The following is a 9,343-nucleotide window of genomic DNA, read 5'->3' as shown; positions in this document are numbered from 1 at the left end:
ATTGGAAACTCTCCAGGTGCAACCCTGAGAGGTGTCTCTAATAGTACCACACTGAAAATCAGAAGAGCTTCCCAGGACAGGCTTCCTTCCCTTGGTTGAGTTGCAAGATTGTAGATAGATTTTAAACTCCCTAAGGGCAGGATCAGCTCTACTAATTTTATTATACCCTCCCAAGCACTTAGTACCGTGCTCTGCACACAGTGGATCCTAATAAATACCATTGATGTTGCAGAATAAATTATAGCGAGGCAAAGCTGGTTCTTTAAAAACTTGGACAATTTTTATCTGGGAAGGGTAAAATGCATCTAAAGTACTTTGATGTGAATAGTGTCTATACTTCTTTCTCCCCCATACCATATGGGAAACAATATGGTGCAGAAGATAAATTATAAAGGTAAAAAGCTAGAAATTCTGAATTCTAATTTTGATCTACCTTTATATTAGGTTTGTTTTTTTCTGGTTCACTATTGTTTTTTTATGGTATTTTTTAATCACTTACTATCCCAGCTCTGCCACTTGTCACCTATGTGACTGTGGGCAAGTCACTTAACTTCTCTGTGCCTCAGTGACCTCATCTGTAATAATGGGGATTAAGACTATGAGCCTCACGAGGGACAACCTGATTACCCTGTATCTACCCCAGCGCTTAGAACAATGCTCTGCACATAGTAAGCACTTAACAAATACCAACATTATTATTATGTTTCAGGCACTGTACTCAGCACTGGCGTAGATACAAGGTAGGTCTGACGTGATCCGTATCCCAGATGAGAATCACAGTTTTCATCCTTATTTTACAGATGAGGGAACTGAGTCTCACAGAGAAGTCAGATCACTTGCCCTAAGTCACACAGCAGGCAAGTGGCGGAGTCGGGATTAGAACCCCGGTTCTTCTGACTCCCAGGTGCGTGCTCTTATCTACTAGGCCAAGCTGCTCCTTAGTGTCTTGAAGGAATACTATTGTTGACTATTTCAATGCCACAGGGATGCTGTGTCAATAACCTAATTAAACTCCTTGAAAACTTTGAAAATCCAGGACAGGCGTACCCCACAATCAAGCCTATGTTCTTCAAAACATAGCAGTGTCTATAGACTACATCTTCCTGTAGATTTGGATGCAGTTAGGTTCCGGGCTGGAACCAGCTCTGTTATGATAACTTAATTCTACAGGTAGAGCTCAGTGTGGCCTACCAGATAAAGCACGGTCCTGGGAGTCAGATGGACCTGGGTTCTAATCCTGAATCAGCCATTTTGTTGTTGTTGTTAAGCGCTTACGATGTGCCAAGCACTGTTCTAAGCTCTAGGGTAGATACAAGGGAATAGTTGTCTGCTGGGTGACCTTGGGCAAGTCACTTCTCTTCTTTGTGCCTCAGTTCCCTCGTCTGTAAAATGGGGATTAAAACTGTGAGCCCCAACATCATCATTATTATTTGACCTGCCTTCTTTTCCTCTCACTACTCTCTGGCTCTGACCTTTTACCCTCCAGGTGTTAGCATGTGAGGTCTGTGATCACAGCAACTGCCCACCCTGGACTACGCTCCCCCTCTCCTCCAACACCCCCAGATCCCATGTGGGTGGCTGCAGCTGCTTCTGCCACGGAGCCAGTTTAATAGTGGTATTCTTTAAGTGCTTACTATGTGCCAAACACTGTTCTAAGTGCTAACTCAGTAGCTCCATGGATACAACCTCTGTTCCCATATTTGAGGCTCTCCACTGGCTACTGAGCATCCTTCTGGGTTGGTTGTTTTTGTTTTTGTTTTTTTGGGGGTGGGGGAGGGGGACATTTATTAATAATAATAATAGTGATGGTATTTGTTAAGCACTGTTCTAAGTGCTGGGGAGATGTAAGGTGATCAGGTTGTCCCACGTGGAGCTCACAGTCTTAATCCCCATTTTACTGATGAGGAAACTGAGGCACAGAGAAGTTAAGTGACTTGCCCAAAATCACACAGCTGGTAAGTGATGGAGTTGGGATTAGAACCCACGACCTCTGACTCCCAAGTCCGAGGTCTATCCACACTGCTCATTAAAGACTGCTACGTGCCAGGCACTGAACTAAGTGCTGGGGTCGGGAGTCAGTCGTATTTATTGAGTGCTTACTGTGTGCAGAACACTGTAATAAGCACTTGGGAGAGTACAATATAAGGATAAATAGACACATTCCCTACCTACAGTGAGCTTACAATCTAGATGGGGAGACAAACATTAATATAAATTACAGGTATGAACTTAAGTGCTATGGGGCTAGGAGGTAGGGTGAAAAAAGAGAACAAGTCAGGGTGACTCAGAAGAGAGTGGGAGAAGAGGAAAGGAAGGCCTCTTGGAGGAGATGTGCCTTCAATAAAATTTCAAAGAGGGGAAGAGTAATTGTCGGATAAGAGGAGGGAGGGCATTCCAGGCAGGAGGCAGGACATAGGCGAGAGGTCAGAGGCGAGATAGACGAGATCCAGGTACAGTCTTGGGGAAGCAGCGTGGCTCAGTGGAAAGAGCCTGGGCTTCGGAGTCAGAGGTCATGGGTTCGACTCCCGGCTCTGCCACTTGTCAGTTCTGTGACTGTGGGCAAGTCACTTCACTTCTCTGTGCCTCAGTTACCTCATCTGTAAAAAAATGGGGATTAACTGTGAGCCTCACGTGGGACAACCTGATTACCCTGTATCTCCCCCAGCGCTTAGAACAGTGCTCTGCACATAGTAAGCGCTTAACAAATACAATGAGAATGTTAGCACTAGAGGAGTAAAATGTGTGGTCTGGGATGTAGTAGGAGAATAGTGAAGTGAGGTGAGAGGGGACAAGATGATTGAGTGTTTTAAAGCTGATGTACAGATTTGCGCCTAAGTGCTTTGGGGCTGGGAGGGCGGATGACTAAAGGGACCAAGTCAGGGTGACGCAGAAGGAAATGAGAGAAGAAGAAAGGAGGCTTTAGTCAGGGAAGGCCTCTTGGAAGCGATGTGCCTTCAATAAGGGACTGGTGGAGAATAATTGTCGGTCGGATACGAAGAGGGAGGGTGTTCCAGGCCAGAGACTGGATGTGGACAAGAGCTCGGTGGCGAGATAAAAGAGATACAAGCTAATACAAGCTTATCAGGTTGGACCCAGTTCCTGTCCTACGTAGGGCTCAAGGTCTTAATCCCCATTTTACAGATGAGAGAACTGAGGCCCAGAGAAGTGAAGTGGCCTCCCCCAGGTCACACAGCAGACAAGAGGTGGAGCCGGGATTAGGGCCCAAGACCTTCTGACTCCCAGGTCCGTGATTTATCCATTAGACCACACTCCTCGTTGGTTCTTCTTAGTACTCTCGGGCTGGATCACACCTCCCTCCTTTCCCCAGTAAACAGAGCCCAGTGGTAGGCCCATTGATGGGGTCACAGGCAGCAGCAGCTGTCTTGAGGACCCAACAAGTCCAGAGTCATTTGCAATAGCCAGAGGAGAGTTTCCATGAGGTAGGGTAAGAGTTAGCCTTGTTGCACTGGGGATTGGAGTTCTTGAGGTCTGGGAGCAGCTGCAAGTGGTCCAAACCGGGCAGCTGCTGAGACCAAGGAGTCCAAGTGTGCACAATGAGAGCCAGACAGGCAGGAGTCTAGGGGGAAGATGTAGGTTGAAACAAGCTGGCAGCTGGAATAAGCAGGAAGAGGCTGGACCCAAGTATCTGGATTGACAGGCTCTCATTTTGGGATCCCAGTAACATTTTCCTCACCCTCATCGGTATGGATCTGGTTTGATATATAGTAATATATATCAGTCAGTCGGTCGTAAGTCTTGAGCACTTATGAAGTGCAGAACATTCATTCAATCGTATTTATTGAGTACTTATTGTGTGCAGAGCACTGCACTGAGCACTTGGAAAGTACAATTGGGCAACAGATTGTACTATAAGCACTTGGGAAAGTACAATACACATAGTAAGCAGACACATGCCCTGCCCACAACAAGCTTACAGTGTAGATGAGGACTAGTGTAGGGAGTGTGAATTTGTGGTCAGGATAGAGGAGGAAAACTGCACTAAAGAGATGAGACACAGAGGAGGAACAGGGAAGAAATTGATTTACCAGCAGTGATTGGACATAACTTTGGGGGCAGGTTTTACAGAGCAATTAGTATATGACATATCTCCAGGTTGCACGTATTATGGGTTAGCTGTAACTCAGGGAATATTTATGGCCTATTTTTTCTTGGATAAAAAATTCTAAGTACCATGCTCAAGTGCTTAGTATAGTGCTCTGCACACAATAAGCGTTCAAAAACAATTGATTCATTCCTAGTCCTCCAAGAACCTTCCAAGCGACCTTTTACTTTGAACATATGCCTTAAATGATATAACTTGCACCGGCAAGAAATGATGACTGGTATCTTAGTTTTCTGTTAGTTATACTTGTCAAGAATTTGTCTTGATACAGACACCAATATTTCTGAGAAGCAGGATATTTTACTTTCACCCTATTTAATTAACCTACCTCTGTTTTTTGCTTTAAAGTAGACTGTCAATTTTGATGATCTTTCTGTTTTATAAATAGGAGTGCTAGGTTGTTTTATATTGATTGTTTATTGTTTATAAGTATTGTTAGTTTAGCTCAAAATAAATTGTCCTTTAATATTTTTGGCATGACTATTTTCATTTGACAATTTGAATTGGTTTATGTTATCTTTTCAAATTTCTATTATGTCTAATTAAGGGAAACATAATTGGATCTTTTAATGTAGTCATCCCCTTTTCTTATAGAGCAAAAGGCACTTTAATAATTTTGAGGTTAACACAGAACACTTCTGTAAAAAGTTTGCATATGCAGAGAGAATTGACCAAAGGCACTGGTTTATTTCCATTCATTTAGAAGGATAGTACTGTAGCCATTGTCATTTGCAACCTCACTTCTGTCTGTCACTGCACATCTCTCTCCTGAATTCCAAGAAGAAAAACCTAGAGAGTTTATATTCTTATGAACCTTTTTATTTGTTATAGGGATAGTAATTACAGTAACTTTTCTCAGAGTCATAGAATTGGAAGGGAACTTGAGAAATAATTTTCTCTGATTCCTGGCAAGCGCATTACCAAACCATCAAAGTATTTTTTTCTTTTCTTAAATACCTCCAGGAATGGTAGTTTTCCAATCTCCCTTGGTAGTCTATTCATGTGTTTTAATCAGAGTTAAGAAGATCTACCTGTTTAACTGAAATCTCTTTTCCTTTAGTTTTTTATGGTATTTGTTAAGCACTTAGTAGGTGTCAAGCACTGTTCTAAGTGCTGGGGTCGGTACAAGTTAATTAGGTAGGACACAGTCCCTGTCCCACATGGGGCACATGGTCTAAGTAGGAGGGAGATCGGGTATTTAATCCCCATTTTACAGTTGAGGAAACTGAGGTATAGAGAAATTAAATCATTTGCCCAAGATAACAGAAACAGCGTGGCTCAGTGGATAGAGCACCTGCCTGAGAGTCAGAAGGACCTGGGTTCTAATCCCTTTCTGCCACAGATCCAGGCTCTGCACATCTCTGCTTGTTGACCTTGGGTAAGTCACTTCACTTTTTTCTGTCTCAGTTACCTCATCTGTAAAATGGGGATTGAGACTGAGCCCGATGTGAGATGGACTGTGTCCAACCAGATTTGCCTGTAACCCCCACAGCACTTAGTAGTGCCTGGCTCACAGTAATCACTAAACAAATACCACAGCTGTTATCATTAAAACAGAGCAAGTAATTGGCAGAGCTGGGGTTAGAACCCAGGTCCTCTGATGCCCAGGCCCAGGCTCTTTCCACTAAGTCATTCTGCTTCTCATTAAAGCATGGCTCCTCTTGCTAGGTCCTTAATATTTCCTAAGAAATACTGATTAGCATCCTACCCATAAAACTCCTTCATCTAGCAAGGAAGTTGGATTTGGGATCCAAGCATTTGTTACATCCCACTTTTACAATTACAGCTTTTATTATTACTATTACATCAGTCTCCTCGCTGACCTCTCTGCCTCCCTTCTCTCCAGTCCATGCTTCACTCTGTTGCCAAATCATCTTTCTAAAAATAAGTCCAGTCCATGTCTCCCCACTCTTCAACAACCTCCAGTGGTTGCCCATACACCTCTGCATCAAACACAACCTCTTTACCATCAGCTGTAAGGCATTGAGTCAGTTCTCCCCTTTCTACCTAACTTCTTTCATCTACTACAACCCAAACTGAAAACTGCACTCCTCTAATACCAACCCAATTTCTGTACTTCTGTATCATCTGTCTCGCTGCTGACCCCATGCCCAGATCCTCCTTCTAGCCTGGATCTCTTTCCCCTTTCATTGCTGACAGATCACCACTCTCCCCACCTTCAATACCCTCCTAAAATCACATCTCGTCCAAGGGGTCTTCCTTGACTAAGCCCTCATTTCTCCTAGTCAGTCAATCATATTTATTGAGTGCTTATTGTGTGCACAGCACTAAACTAAGAACTTAGGTAAGTGCAATATAGCAATATAACAAACTCAACCCTGACCACAGTGAGCTTACAGTCTACAGTGGGAGACAGACATTAACATAAGTAAATAAATTACAGATATGGACATAAGTGCCTTGGGGCTGAGAGGGGTAATGAATTAAGGGAGCAAGTCAGGAAAATGCAGATTGAGATTGAAGAAAAGAAAAATAAGGCTTAGTCAGGAAAGGCCTCTTAAGAGTTGTGCCTTCAGTAAGGCTCTGAAGGACTGGAGAGAAACTGTCAGATAGGCCAGAGGCTGGACGTGGGTGAGAGATCAGCGATGAGACACACAAGACTGAGGTACAGAGAAAAGGTTAGTATTAGAGGAGTGAAGTATTCAGGCTGGGTTACGGTAGGAGAGTAGTGAGGTGAGATAGGAAGGGACAAAGTGATTGAGTGCTTTAAAGCTGATGGCGAGATGTTTCTGTTTGGTTGCGTAGGTGGATGGGCAACCACTGGAGGTTTTGAGGAGTGGGGAAACATGACCTGAATGCTTTTGTAGAAAAATGATGGGCTGGAGTCGGGGGGAGTCAGGAGGTTGATACAAATGTGAGACTGCAGAGAGAGAGAGAGAGAGAGGGATCAGGACTGGAGATGTCGTTTGGGGTATCACCCACAATGAGGTGGCAGTCAAAACCATAGGAGCGAATGAGATCTCCAAGGGAGTGGGCATAGATTGAAAATGGAAGGGGACCCAGAACTGAACCTTGAGAGACACCCACAGTTTAGGTGTGGGAGGCAGAGGAGGAGCCTGCAGAAGGGACTGAGGTGGAGTGGCCAGGGAGATAGGAGGAGAACCAAGATAGGACACTGTCACTGAAGCCGAGGTTGGCTGTTTCCAGATGAAGTGGGTACTTGACAGTGTTGAAGGCAGTTGAGAGGTTGATGAGGATTAGGATGGAGTAGAGGCTTTTGGATTTGGCAAGAGGAGGTCATTGGTGACCTTCGAGAGGGCAGTTTCTGTGCAGTGAAGGGAATGGAAGCCAGATTGGAGGGGGTTCAGGAGAGAATTGGAGGAGAGGAACTTGAGACAGCAGGTGTAGACAATTCGCTCAAGGAGTTTGGAGAGGAATGGTAGGAGGGAGATGGGGTGATAACTGGAGGAAACAGTAGGATCAAAGGAGAGTATTTTTAATCTACCCTTCCCTGTGCATCACCCATCTGCTTAAGCAGATGATATTTACCCCAGTCCCACTGCACTTTCCTTAATACATTTTGCCATTCCCCCAACTGTAGTTTATTTTAATGCCTATCTCCCCCTGCAAGCTGGAAGTTCTTTATGGGCAGAGATCGCTTCTATGAATTCTTGTGTACTGTACTTTCCCAGTTGCTTAGTACAGTGCTTTGAACACAGGAATTGCTCAATAAATATTATTGATTGATTGATTAACAACTTCAATGTGTAGGAGTTTCTGTTGACATCTTGCCTCTCAGCCAAGGGAAGCAAAGCCATGCTGGGAAGAGAGGGCTTTGATGTGATGAGGTGAGACCCTTGTTTCTCGCAGGATCTTCTCACACTTGGCTCTCCGTCAGGGACTGAGGGAGTGTGGGTGTCCCAGGAAAAATGATGGGCAGGACTCCGGATGTTCCCAAGAGGAATGGAATTAGGATCAGCTGGCTCCCGCCTTACCTTCTCCCCTAGGCAATGTTTCTTGCTCAAACATGTTTCTGAGAAGCAGCATGGCCTGGTGGAAAGACCACAGGTCTGGGAGTCAGAAAACCTGGGTTCTGATTCCGACTTCACCACTTGTCTGCAGTGTGACCTTAGGCAGGTCACTTAACTTTTCTATACCGCAGTTCCCTCATCTGTAAAATGGGAATTAAGACTGGGAGTCCCATGTCGGATAGGGACTGTGTCCAACTTGATTAGCTTGTATCTACCCCAGCGCTTAGTACAGTGCCAGGGTTGGGGGCAGGAAGGGAGTGAATGTAGAGCAAAAGGAGAAAAGGGAAGGAAACGGGAAGAAGGGACGTTCAAGGGAACACTGAGGGAGACTGTCCCTTATTGTTGTACTTTCCCAAATGCTTAGTACAGTGCTTAGTGTATTTATCCAGCAGATGCTCATTAAACAGTATAACTGCTATTACTCAACTGTTTCCTTTACTGCATCTGCCAAGCAGTCAGTCCTGGGAGGCCCAGGCTAGGACAGTTGTGTGTAGGCCAGCCCCACTGTTTCTGTGGCGTACAGGAGAGAGCATGATCCTGGGATTCAGAAGGGGTTCTAATTCTGGCTCCGTCACTTGTCCTTGTGTGACCTTGTTCACTTCTCTGGGCGTCAGTCACCTCATCTCTAAAATGGGGATTGAGACTGTGAGCCCCATGTGGGACAGCAGACTGTATCGTATCCAATTTGTTCTTATCCATTCCAGCATTTTGTACCAGTGCCTGGCACATAGAAAGCATTTAAAAATACCATTATTGTTATCATTATTAGCAGTAGTAGTAGTATTCTGTGCCTGGTGCCGTGTTTGTGGGGCTGGCCCCATGTAAACCAGCCTGTCCTGGACCTGTCCAGGACCATGTCCCAGCCCAGTTCGTGGGTCCAGACTTTGCAGGACAGTTGGCCTCCCACCTCTCCCACTTCTTCCTTCACAGCCTTCTCTTCCACGCAGAGAGAGGACGATGCCACACAAATTGGGACCCCCATAAAAGCACCACCTTGCTCTTGTCCATCAATCAGTGGAATTCATTGAGTGCTTACTCAGCACAAAGCACCATACTGAGTATTTGGGGAGTACAAGGGAAGCAAGACTCACATTCCCTATTAACACTTTCATAAAATGGTGATTGTGACGAAAATACCCACGTATGAAACTGCTTCTTGTGGCACATCCGCATCTTTTAGTAACCTAGTTAGTACATGATAGACCTTAAAACGTATTGGACTTACAGA

This window comes from Ornithorhynchus anatinus, chromosome 5 (genome assembly GCF_004115215.2).
Source record: "Ornithorhynchus anatinus isolate Pmale09 chromosome 5, mOrnAna1.pri.v4, whole genome shotgun sequence".
NCBI classification, from domain to species: domain Eukaryota; kingdom Metazoa; phylum Chordata; class Mammalia; order Monotremata; family Ornithorhynchidae; genus Ornithorhynchus; species Ornithorhynchus anatinus.
The sequence above is the reverse complement of the archived record's forward strand: the minus strand, read 5'-3'. Positions refer to the sequence as shown.